This window comes from Ctenopharyngodon idella, chromosome 17, assembly GCF_019924925.1.
Source record: "Ctenopharyngodon idella isolate HZGC_01 chromosome 17, HZGC01, whole genome shotgun sequence".
Lineage (NCBI taxonomy): Eukaryota > Metazoa > Chordata > Actinopteri > Cypriniformes > Xenocyprididae > Ctenopharyngodon > Ctenopharyngodon idella.
Window position 1 is genome coordinate 6778121 of NC_067236.1, and position 12829 is coordinate 6790949.

The 12829-nt window shown below is 36.7% G+C and overlaps 1 protein-coding gene across 1 annotated transcript in view; it reads right to left on the bottom strand.

Moving 5' to 3' along the window:
* Positions 1–6457, bottom strand: part of slc8a1b (solute carrier family 8 member 1b) — a 110503-nt gene extending 104046 nt beyond the window's left edge. The window contains exon 1 of the mRNA XM_051867950.1: positions 6334–6457. The gene's annotated coding sequence lies outside the window, so the exon portion shown is untranslated. The remainder of the gene's footprint in view (positions 1–6333) is intronic.
* Positions 6458–12829: the final 6372 nt, after the last annotated feature.

Consider the following 12829-nt stretch of genomic DNA (forward strand, 5'->3'; position numbering starts at 1 on the left):
CATTCTGAAGATTAATGAAGATCTTATGGGTCTGGAACGGCATGAGGGTGAGTAATAAATGACATAATTTTCATTTTTGGGTGAACTAACCCTTTAAGAAAACAGCTGGTGGTCATGCAAAAGTAAAAATATTTCCTGTTAAAAGTAGCAAATGTAACTTTTTTTTTTAAAATGAACTGTGTTCAAACACTTCCATTAGGTCTTTCTATTTCAGCAACTTTATAATAGACAATCCATCAAACTAACTGTCTCATTGCCTTTGATAATTGCAGTGTTTGTGTACATGTGAGTGTGTGTATGTGTGTGCGTGTATGCGAGCAAGTGTGTGTGAACAGAAAGAAAAGACGGGGAGTAATGGGGACAGAACTCAAAGCCAGCTGTGGTCTGTCATGTGCAGAAGGGACCAGAGATGAATAGAGGAGAAAGGAAGATGGGATGAAGGAAGAGATTTTTGTGTAACTGTCTGTGCATGTATATGTGAATAAAGGGCAAAGGGTTGTTGAGCAGAAAGGTTTGAGTGGGCATGCAGGACCACAGGAGCTGTCAGCTCCGCAGCACCGCTTTTTCATATTTATGTAAGAACGTTTTAATGGTCTCGGGCTCGGCTACTTAAAAGATAATTACCATAATTATCAGATACCCTCTCGTTTAGCATGGCATGGTGAGTCGTTCAATTGAGGTACAGCATTCACCAGAAATCTAGTTCATTTCTTGGAAAAATTCACCTGTGCTCGATCACTTTTCTTCTGAAGAGCGAGGAGAGGTTACAGATCATTTTGTCGAAATATGGAGGATAGACTATTTTTCAGTATTTTAAAGTCGGCATGAAACGGAAGTTGAGATAATCTTTTTTTTCCCCCTATTCTGACATATATCAGAGTTTGCTTCTCAAATATGAAAAAATGTAGGCCGGGACTTGATTTTGTCCAACTGGAATTGGTTGGATCGTTGTGGTTTGCTATTGCTGTGATCTCATGAGAGTGACGGGTTGTCCCATCCTCACGCCAATAAATATGTCATCAGAGAAAAGAAGAGATGTTGCTGGAATAGGGAAGTTACTTTGATTAAAGATTATAAGGACACAAAAATAGTGAAAAAGCAAAGTGATGTGTAGCCAAGTATGGTGTCCCATACTTGGAATTTGGGCCCTCATCTACATTTCCTGCCAGTACTGAGACTCAAACCCAAGACCTTCGGGTTACAATTCCAACTCTCTAACCATCAGGCCACAACTGCCCCAAATAACAATGCGCACAGATAAATATTTTATAATAAATACTGAAATATTCCATAAAAATAAGAATGGTCAATTTGGTTTCATTGTGACTTTAAGTAAAGTTTAGTCCAGCATGTTGCAGTCAGGTAACCTTTAATTGACTAGACATACTGTAGGCCTAATTCTGATATTTAACAGAAATCAAAGACTGTGATTTAACATACTGTCTGCATTCTGTGGTTATTCAAATGAAGGCAGGCACTGAATAGATCTCTTAACAGGAGTGTTATAATTGCATCTGAAGTTTTTGTTCTTAACCTGTGTTGCAGCCTCTCTTAGAGAGAGACTGCAGCCTACGCTTTCACCTCCTTGTGAATAACGTCCTGTCATTAGCATAGCGATTATGACCATTAGCACGGGTAGGCTTTCTTTAGCTGTCAATCAAATAAACTCCTGTTGTAAAATATTAGATTGTACAGGTGCAAGAGACATTTTGTATGAAAAGTGAGTTATTTAAAATACAGAGATTAATCTTGGTACTAATACTACTAAAACTATCCTCAATAAGATGCAAATTATGGTGGGGTCTGACCCCCTAATTAAGTCTTTGATACCCTCAATGAAAGAAGAAAGTCAAAACAAAAGGTTTTAGGAGGGACATGCTATTTTCTTTTTGCACACCGGTACACGCATTTCAACAGTGTTTTCAAACAATGTGTGAGTAACCACAAAAGTCTGCGCCAGAATGCACTACTAGACACCCGCTGACAGAAATCGCGTTCATCTTTGGTTACTATAGCAACAGTACAGTATGCTGCTCAAACCCTGTCCAATAGCATCAGTATCTAAAAAGTATCTTTTTTATTTAATAAGGTTTTTTGGAGGGTTTTTTTCTGAAAACTGAAAAAACACTAACATTCAAGATGTAGTCTATGAAAACAAGTCTTAATGTCTTATGCATTGTTGCTTCTAAGGTAAATTCATCTAGTTTTAAATTTTTACTGGAAGATTAGACAAAACTGCTCATTAAGAACTTTTTTTTTTTTTTTTTTGCAATGCACATCATATATATGTGCGGCAGGGTGCTTTATCCTGCCGAAAGAGGCCATTTCCACCAGGGAACACCATTGTCATGAAGGGGTCTATCTGGTCTGCAACAATGTTTAGGTACTGTAGGTAGGTGGCACATGTCAAATTTATGTCCACATGAATGGCTGGATCCAGGGTTTCCCAGCAGATCATCATCCAGAGTATCACGCTCGATCCACCAGCTTGTCATTGTCCCAGTGCATCCTGATGCAACCACTTCCCCAGGTAAACCGTGCACACGTACATGGCAGTCCATGTGATGTAAAAGAAAATGTGACTCAGATGACTTTCCTCCACTGTTTCAAGGTCTAGTTTCGATGCTCGTGTGCCCATCAGAGGTGCTTTCGATGGTGGACAGGGGTCATCATAGGCACACTGATTGATCTCCTCCCATAAACCATCATTAAAATTTCTGCGTGACTTGTGCCACAGTATACCTTCTGTTGGCTCGAACCAGATGGAATAGCCTTCTCTGCCCTCATGCATCGATGTGCCTCCTCGGACTACTGTTGGTAAATTCTCGCCACTGCTGACCGGGAGAAACTCATAAGTCTTGTCGTTTCAGAAATACTCTGACCCAGTCTCTGTGTCATAACAATTTGGCGCTCAGATCTTTATTCCGGCCCATGTCTCCTGTATCCAACACACTGATTACGAGAACTGATTGCTTACCATCTAATCTACATCTACATAGACCTTAATATGTTACCTTGTTAGGAGATGATCAACAATATTTACTTCGCATGTGACTGGTCATAATGTTTTGGCTCATCAGTATATATACACACACACACTAACTAACTAAATAAATAATCAAATAAATTTATGTCACTGTAGTTCTTCAAATTTTCAATATCCATTCATTTTAAAGGGTTAGTTCACCCAAAAATGAAAATTTTTTACTCACCCTCATGTTGTTCCACACCCGTCGTTCATCTTCGTAACACAAATTAAGATATTTTTGATGAAATCTGATGGCTCATTGAGGCCTCCACTGACAGCAAGATAATTAGCACTTTTAAATACCTAGAAAGTTACTAAAGACATATTTAAAACAGTTCATGTGACTACAGTGGTTCAACCTTAATGTTATGAAGCGACGAGAATACTTTTTTTTTTTTTGCGGCAAAAAAACAAACAAAATAACGACTTTATTCAACAATATCTAGTGATGGGCGATTACAAAACACCGCTTCATGAAGCTTCGAAGCTTTACGAATCTTTTGTTTGGAATCAGTGGTTTGGAGCGTGTATTAAACTGCTAAAGTCACATGAACCATTGAAATTTCGAAACGTTTTGAAACACTTATGACGTAACGAAGCCTCGTTTACTTAAATCAAGTGACTTTGGCAGTTTGATACACGCTACGAACCACTGATTCGAAACAAAAGATTCGTAAAGCTTCAAAGCTTCATGAATCGGCGTTTTGAAATCGCCCATCACTAGATATTGTTGAATAAAGTCATTATTTTGTTTTTTTGGCACACAAAAAGTATTCTCGTCACTTCATAACATTAAAGGATAAGTCCACTTTCAAATAAAAATGTCCTGATATTTTACTCACCCCCATGTCATCCAAGATGTCCATGTCTTTCTTCAGTCAAAAAGAAATTAAGGTTTTTGATGAAAACATTCCAGGATTATTCTCCTTATATTGGACTTTAATTGGCCCCAAACGTTTGAAGGTCAAAATTACAGTTTCAGTGCAGCTTCAAAGGGCTTTAAACGATACCAGACGAGGAATAAGGGTCTTATCTAGCAAAACGATCTGTCATTTTCTAAAAAAAATAAAAAATTATATACGTTTCAACCATAGACTCTCGTCTTGAACTAGCTCTCTTCTTCTTCTTCTCTATTAGAATTCTGGCAGTGTACGCTGCTAAGTGTATTACTGCCCTCCACAGGTCAAAGTTTGAACTAAATTGTCATATACAATATGCTAGTGCAAGTATATAACAATTAGTTCAAACTTTGACCTGTGGAGGGCAGTAATACATGTCTACACTGCCGGAATTCTAATAGAGAAGAAGAAGAAGAGAGCTAGTTCAAGACGAGCATCTATGGTTAAAACGTATATAATTTTTTTTTTTTAGAAAACGACTGATCATTTCGCTAGATAAGACCCTTATTCCTCGTCTGGCATCGTTTAAAGCCCTTTGAAGCTGCACTGAAACTGTAATTTTGACCTTCAACCATTTGGGGCCAATTGAAGTCCACTATAAGGAGAATAATCCTGGAATGTTTTCATCAAAAACCTTAATTTCTTTTCGACTGAAGAAAAAAGGACATGGACATCTTGGATGACATGGGGGTGAGTAATTTATCAGGAAGTTTTTATTTGAAAGTAGAATTATCCTTTAAGGTTGAACCACTGTAGTCACATGAACTGTTTTAAATACGTCTTTAATACCTTTCTGGGCATTTAAAAACGTGTTAATTATCTTGCTGTCAATGCAGGCCTGACTGAGACATTGGATTTCATCAAAAATATCTTAATTTGCATTCCGAAGATGTGTAACGACATGAGGGTGAGTAATTAATGACAGAATTTTCATTTTTAGGTGAACTAACACAGTGAAAGGTTACTCAATAGTTTCAAGTTGGTCATGTGGATTTGCTGCAACGGCCATCAAAAAGCTTCTTGGTTTGAAAGTAACTGTGCTTCATACATCTCTACACTACTGACAACAGACAATGGACTGCACCTATAGCATTTAAAATTGTTTTGGAAGCATTTAGTATTTAAGGAAGTTGACTGTTAGCTAATTGTGATGAACCTCAAGCGATTATGGCCAGAAAATGACAATAAAATTAAATTACAATTTAATTAGCACCACCTCCCAACCCATCTCTGGGCAACTTCACTCAACGCCGACAAACTCAGGTCTAGAAATGGTTGCTGGTTTGAGCACAAAAGGAATGTCACCATTGTGCTCTCCGATGCAAACCATTCGCTTCCCAAACATGATCAATACCATCCCACACCATAAGAGTAGATTAATAAATAAATAAAAAAAATCAGAAATATAAAAATACGTGTGGAACAGATGTTCAAAGCATGCCACATGGACATTTCAGCTCTTGTTATGCTATCATAAATATAGGTACTTTCCAGATGGTCGTCACCAGTTCTTAGTAGCTTCCAATCAGATCAAAGGAATGGAAAATGAGGCTAGCAGCTCTTCTGATTTTACAAATCACACAGGCACATATTCTCATGCATATCCACACACACTCTCAGCTGGAAATTATGCAGAATGAGAAGTTAAGGAAGCAGAAATGACAATACTCAGAGCTCATAACCATCTCTACAGCTCTGGCCTGTCAAAATTCTCAGACCAGTGGAGGCTGAAAGCTAACCTTTTCCCCAGAAACAGGTTTCTCCAGTTACCTTTTCCCTAGTTTCTGAGTTAGGATCCCATAAGAAAAACAGAAAGTACAGTTACCTCTGGTATTTAACACAATGGTGTGGTTTTTTTTTTTTTTTTTTTGTTCAGCAAGTATCTCTTTGTTGACACAATCTGTCTTTTTGAAGGGCTAACATATCAAAGTTTCCTCATGGACATTTGCCTCCCTGTGATTGCGAGTAAGGGGGTCACAGCTTGTGTCTGCAGCTGTGATTTCAGAAGAAACAGCACCATGCTGACCAGAGCAAACAACAGAGCATCAAAACACCACCTTTCACATCAGGACACAGGAGAAAGACATCTGCTTAAAAGCATGGAAAATGACACTCTTCATGAAGATCATTTCACAAAATTGTCCATTATTCCATCTATACTCAGTAGGGATGCATCGACATTAAAATTCTGGCTGATATCGATAAACAGATTATTCTTTTATGTTATGTATTGAAAATATTATACCAATGCATCATGTATCCCAAATGCTCAACTTTATCTGGTTTTGACAAGCAACTAACATCAAACTTTTGTTAATGTCTCACTAGACATTTTTGATTGTACAAAACCCACTAAGCTGTTTAGCTGATGTGAATTAATGTGAATAAGGCTGTTTCTTCACTTACTGTAAGTGTCTGTCTTCTCATATCTCAGGCAGCACTGCTTTAATTTATTCAAACAGGGCTTCCCTCCACTTTAAAGTGCTAATCGTGTCCTCTCTTGACTGCTTTCAGCTTCAGTAAAAGAAACTACAGCAAGAATTACAGTAAATGTGGAAATTGGCTTCTTGCGACAATATGGGAATGGGCATGAGGAGGGAAAAAAGGAAGAATACAAAATATTGCTTCACTTTTGAGTTGAATAAAAGAGGCTATTCATGTAACACTTGGTTGCTCAGAAACCAAAGTAATTCACATTAATATTGGGACACTTGAGAACCTGCTAAGGGTGGTGCTTTTGTTACTGGGCCTAAAATGGACATGATTGAGAGGTTATGCTGATGTATAATGGAAAGATTTTCAGTGAAAGACCTTCATTAAAATGAGTCAAGTGTGTCACATTAATTTATAGTTACTATACACAGTTTCATATTCCTACTGTAGCCAAAAAAAAAAAAAAAAAAATGTAAACAACATACACACATCCAATACAGGAAGTGGTTATGTGATACAGTTAATTGTGTCATCATTTACATCATCCTCATGTTTTTCAAAACCTGTATTCTTCTGTAACACAAAAAGAGAAACGACATGAGGGTGAAGCAACTAATGACAGAAATTTTATTTTTGGGTGTACTACCCCTTAAAAGCTATTGTATGACTTTAGAATAGAGTGCATGAGTCTCTTGGGCCACTTTTATGATACTTCATGTGCTTTTTTTAATCCTTTTTGGAGCTTGACAGCCCTTGGTCACCATTCGCTTTCATTATATGAGAAAGAACAGCTCAGACACATTTATTTGGAGAAAGAAAGTCACACAGGTTTGTAATGACATATAGGTTAATAAATTATAAAACTATTACTTTAAAGCCAAACAACTCAACTAATATTATTTAGTTTTACATGCCACTTTCAGAATTATTAAAATAGCAGAAACATGCATACATATTGAAACACAGCATGCCACTTTCTACTATACGGTCGAGTGCACAGATTTTGTGTTCATCTTTAACTTTGATTTTTCTCTGACTAAGAAAGCAGCCAAAGAGAAAGGGCATTATAAAGAAGCAGTAAACAGAAGTTATACAGTCAGCTCTCAGCTGCTGCAGTGAGTAACAGAGCCGAGCTCATTTTAATGAAGCCAGTGGAAGACATGAAAAAAACATTCCTGAAGCAATACGGTGCTTTTCTTTTTTTTCACAGGAACAGTGACGCAAAATGAGAATGAACAATGTTTTTCAATATGGCGAACAATAATGTTCTCTTCAGGCCTTGAAACAGCCTGACGGGCAGCAGCTGACTGGACACAAAATGTCACTCAAAATGCAAATATTGCTGTATTAATGGAAAATGACACATTTTCTGTGTGTAAAATGTGTGTTCTCACCTGCCATGTTCAGGAGAGCTCTGCAGGTTCCCTCCTCACAGCACTGGAAAATGCCTGGTCAGATGTGAGTACCGGTTAGTCACTGGAAAATACTGAATCACCTGCTTAGGTAATATTTCACAAATGGAGTGTGTGAGAAGGGGGAAGTGTTTGTGTGTGTGGTGATGAAATCATGTAGGCCTTAGTGTCTCACAGAGCACTCTAAAGTGGGCCGTATTGTATTTAAAAAATAATACGGGTTTATGCATCACCTGTGTGTGTATGCATGTGTGTGTGCGTGTGTACAGTTTCAATGTGTCAAGGTCAACAGTTTCCATCTAGCCATAGAGTCCAAACCTGGTGACCTTTAAGGTTTAAAATATGATGGATGTATCACAGGGAGCTGCTGTAATGTGTTCTCCGTCGCTTTCCCTTCGAAGCCCTGCAGAATTCATTGTGAGCTCAATCTTTTGAGGTCACTATAATTCTCCCTTCCAGTCTCTGTAATGGTTTTATTGAGTGAAACACATTTCATTGAGTGGCTCAGAAAAGCAGCATGGTCAAGTATTGTCTGCAGTGTAATGCATGTTGTCCTTCAGATAATACTTATCGATGTCTTTATCTGTTTGTGAATGATTTTGAATGGGCATTAAATGCATTAGTTAATCTTGAAGTTGAGTTAAAGGGTTGGTTCACCCAAACATGAAAATTCTGTCATTAATTTCTCACCCTCATGTCGTTCCACACCTGTAAGACCTTCGTTCATCTTCAGAACACAAATTAACCCTTAAATACATACCTCGGGTCTTTAACGACCCGGGACGTCATTCACTACCCTCCTCCTCATTCATTTTTTTAAAGTTAGGTATCAACCTTCTTAGTATTCCTCAATCAATTCATTATAAACAATATAACCTGAAAAAAAAAATCCTAAAATTATAAAAGAATGCCTGTTTTCCCCATTCATTTTTTATAAAAATTGTACACACTTGTTAAGTCGTGACGTAAGGAACGCCGTTTCTGGGTCCAAGCCTCGACTCGTTTCACTTGAGAATGCCATCACGACGGCCGTTTATGAGCGCTATTTATTCATATTAAACATTTAACATTTTAAAAAGTTAAACATTTAAAATACTTACAGTCTACACAACAGTCTCAGTGTTCACAGCGTCACAGACATTCATATATTAACGATTTCATGAAGATCACTGTCTGGCCATCTAGGATTTTTGTATGGAGATAAAAGTTATGATTATAACTTTTTGGTAGTATTACACCACACTGGCGTGTATATTAGCACCGTTTGTTGTTTTCTTATGGTATGAGATAGAGCATTTGGACTCTGAAGCGCTGCCATGTGACGCCAGACCTAACAACCGAATAGGGTCACTAACGACCCGAGGTGTGTATCAGTGTACATATATTTTTTTCTGCACAACAATATTTGAATCTTTGATGATGGAATAAGTGCAATTCACCTTTATTCCACAAGGTGGCAATGTCTGATACACAATGATAAAGTGACGTTTCATTCAGACAGAAAACGAAAGAATAGGAAGTATCATTAGCTAAACATGAAATGGCTCAGCGATTTACTGCAGAGCAAGTACTGAACACAATCAAATAAGACCGTCACTTGATGGATCTGGTGAAGCTGTCAGCGATCAAACTATTGATTTTGAAGATGTTAAAAATGATATAGCCTAGTTGTTTTGAGATCACGAATGCCCCCCAGTGGTACGAAGCCTTGTTTACTGAAATCACGTGACTTTGGCAGTTTGATACACGCTCTGAACCACTGATTCGAAACAAAAGATTCTTTAGCAGCTTTCTGGGCATTGAAAGTGTTAATTGTCTTGCTGGCAATGCAGGCCTCACTGAGCCATCGGATTTTATCAAAAATATCTTAATTTGTGTTCTGAAGATCAACGAAGGTTTTACGGGTGTGGAAAGACATGAGGGTGAGTAATTAATGACATAATTTTCATTTTTGGGTGAACTATCCCTTTGATAACACTAGCAAATGGTGATCCATCCATCCATCTATATTGTGTATATAGACTAAGAATCTGATACAGTACTCATGCATAATAAAGGAACAAACTGAATAAACATTTATGTTGTATTGTTGTACAATGTGTTATTGTACAAAGAAGATAAATTACACATACATAGCAGCAATCACACTTCTAATTATGACCACAGCAACACAGCCACACTTCCCACAATTACAACAATGATATTATTACGCATTTTATAATTAACCGCAGCAATAATACGCCTCCTTTCAGATGTGTTCCACTACAAACATAGGGCAAAGCACACATTAACGTTGGCAAAGAAAGAGTAAGAAAAGGGATCTAGATTATTTTGGAGTGCTTCTGCTTTGGTTTATATCTCTATAATGGCTGGTGACAAAGTGGAGGTCAGGCTTTTTATGAGAACAGCCTTAATAACACACCCTGATGCACAAGCAAATGAAAACCATCTGTGGAGGATCAGTTAGTCAGAAATCTCGCTGTACTTCGTCTCTGCCTATTTTAGAGTCAGAATTAACAATTGCCATGAATGTTAACATAACAATATTAATAAAGACATGATTTTTATTTTGTAAAATAAAGAGATGAGAGTAAAAATTATTAAACAAAATATGGTATTAAAATTATAATAATATATTTAGTATTTTTCCTGTCTTTCAAAGACACTTTGGTTTAAAATTTGGACACCTCATTACACTGGTGTTTTGCAATGTAATTGAAATACCCACATATCACATATCAAATCTTACACATCATCTCTGAACTCATCCAATTTTTCTAGCTCATTCATTCTTTTCCATTCCCCCATCCTTCCATCGCTTTCTTCCAAGTCGCCCTCTGATCAAAACAACTGTCAACCTCCTCCGGGCCTGACCACAGAGTAGCGTGAGCATTAACTATAATCTCTGTGTGCAGCTGTGTGCAGTGCGTTTCTATCAGTGTGTGTGTGTGTGTGTGTGTGTGTGTGTGTGTCAAGCGAAGAGCAGAGCATTAAACTCACAGCCTGTGTCTGATGGGGTTCACCTTGACTTCTCTTAGACTCCTGACGGCTGTTTGGCCGCCATTAACTGGCTGTGTGTAGGGGGCAGAAGACAACAAGCTCTATCTGTGGGAATTCATTGATTTGGTTCTTAAGCCTTTAGGGGGGTTTAAATGTCCAAGCTGAGCTCTTTAAATATGCCTGTTTATGAAGCCACACAAAAGGAATATGCAGTGTTAAGCACTTAAGTGAGTGTAAATGTATGTGTAGCCTAGGAGAATTACTTGGGGCACTAATAAACAATTATTTTAACTGATGTATAGATTCACAGGATGAAACAGGCTAAAGGACTGAAAATTGGGAAATTAAATGAGACAAATTATCTAAAAATCCTAAAGTTGACAAAAAAAAAAAAAAAAGCTGATGTGATTTTACTGAACTTATTGCTAACTGTTTTATATATATATATATATATAAATTATATATATATATATATATATATATATATATATATAGCTGGGTAGTAACTGATTACATGTAATCTGGATTATGTAACCAGATTCCAAAAATTAAGTACTTGTTATAAGATTCCATTACATTTTAAAATACTCGTAATCACACTACAGTTACTTTTTATTGATTACATGATTACATGTTATTTTTACAATGGCAGTAAATTATTTATAATTCATTAATTCTCCCTACTACATATATATAAATAAATAAATATATATATATATATATATATATATATATATATCCTTTCTAAAAAAGCCTACTACTTATATATGTTCAGAAGGTCTTCCAGGTTTGTGGAATTGCACACACAGACCAGCCACTAGTCACCATCTATCACTAAAAACAGAGACCCACACAACATTTGATCACTAGATTTACAGAAATCATTTCACTTTAAGAAGTGTTTTGTGACGTTGGACTGTGCATATACATTTGGCGCTACACACTTTTTTCACCAATGTAATTTTACAGTAAAATAATGTAAAATTTTTAAGTAAAAAAAACAAATCATTTTATAATTTACAGTAAAAAGCCATAAACTGACATTCCTAGAGATCCCTGACACTTCACATTTGATAGTTTTTCAATTTTATTAATTGTTTTTTTCTTAGTTTTTGTAATCAGTTATGTACATTAGGGTTTTATGTTACCATGATGGTGTTTTGTATTTGTGTGAATGACACGGTGCACTTTTTTTTTTTTTTTGTAAATTACATTTTTAAACTGTAAAATGTACAGGTTGCTCTGTAAATATATTTTCCTTTTTATTTTATTTTTACTTAATTATTCTGGCAAACCAAAGCTGCTTTTCTATAAAAATGAAAGGTTTTTTTTTTTTTTTTTTTTTTTTTTTACAGTGCAGAATGCATTAAATTGATCAAAAGTGACAGTAAAGACATTTACTGTATAAAGGTCTCTATTTCAATTATAAATGCCTTTTAGTGCTTAATCGCGTTCTGTACACACACAGTTCAATAAAATACGGGAGTGACAACCACATGTACAACCGAATTAACTCCCGAAAAATAGTGACAACCGCGTTTACAGAAATTCCACGCAGTGTGTACGGAACTGAACTGAACTAGTTGTTAATGAATGACGTTTTTAAGGTGCATTGGAGGTGTCTCTTCTGTATGCGCGGTGAATCACAGGGAAAGCACGAGCCTTGACTAATATAATTCGAGTTGCCAGATCTTACTAGAAAAATCAGCGAACAAGAATAAACCCATAATAAATCGAAATAAATCCAAATGCTTTATGCTGAAAATAAGACCAACATATCGCGATTCATGTCTGCACACTTCAATAACTCCATAAACCCGTTAGCTTTATAAGACGAGCTTAAACAACAAGCCCGAAAACGCGTATAATGAGTGACCATGGCAACACAGAAAGAGTGCGCTGTGTGAAACAGGCTGTACAAGCATGAACAAAACAGGTCGTCTTCGTCGACGGTGTTAGTGTGTTTAGTTAAATTGCTGAAAATAACGAGTGTTTTGTCACTGTAATACTACTTTGGTCACAATAACGGATACCAAACACGAGAGACGCCAGAACGT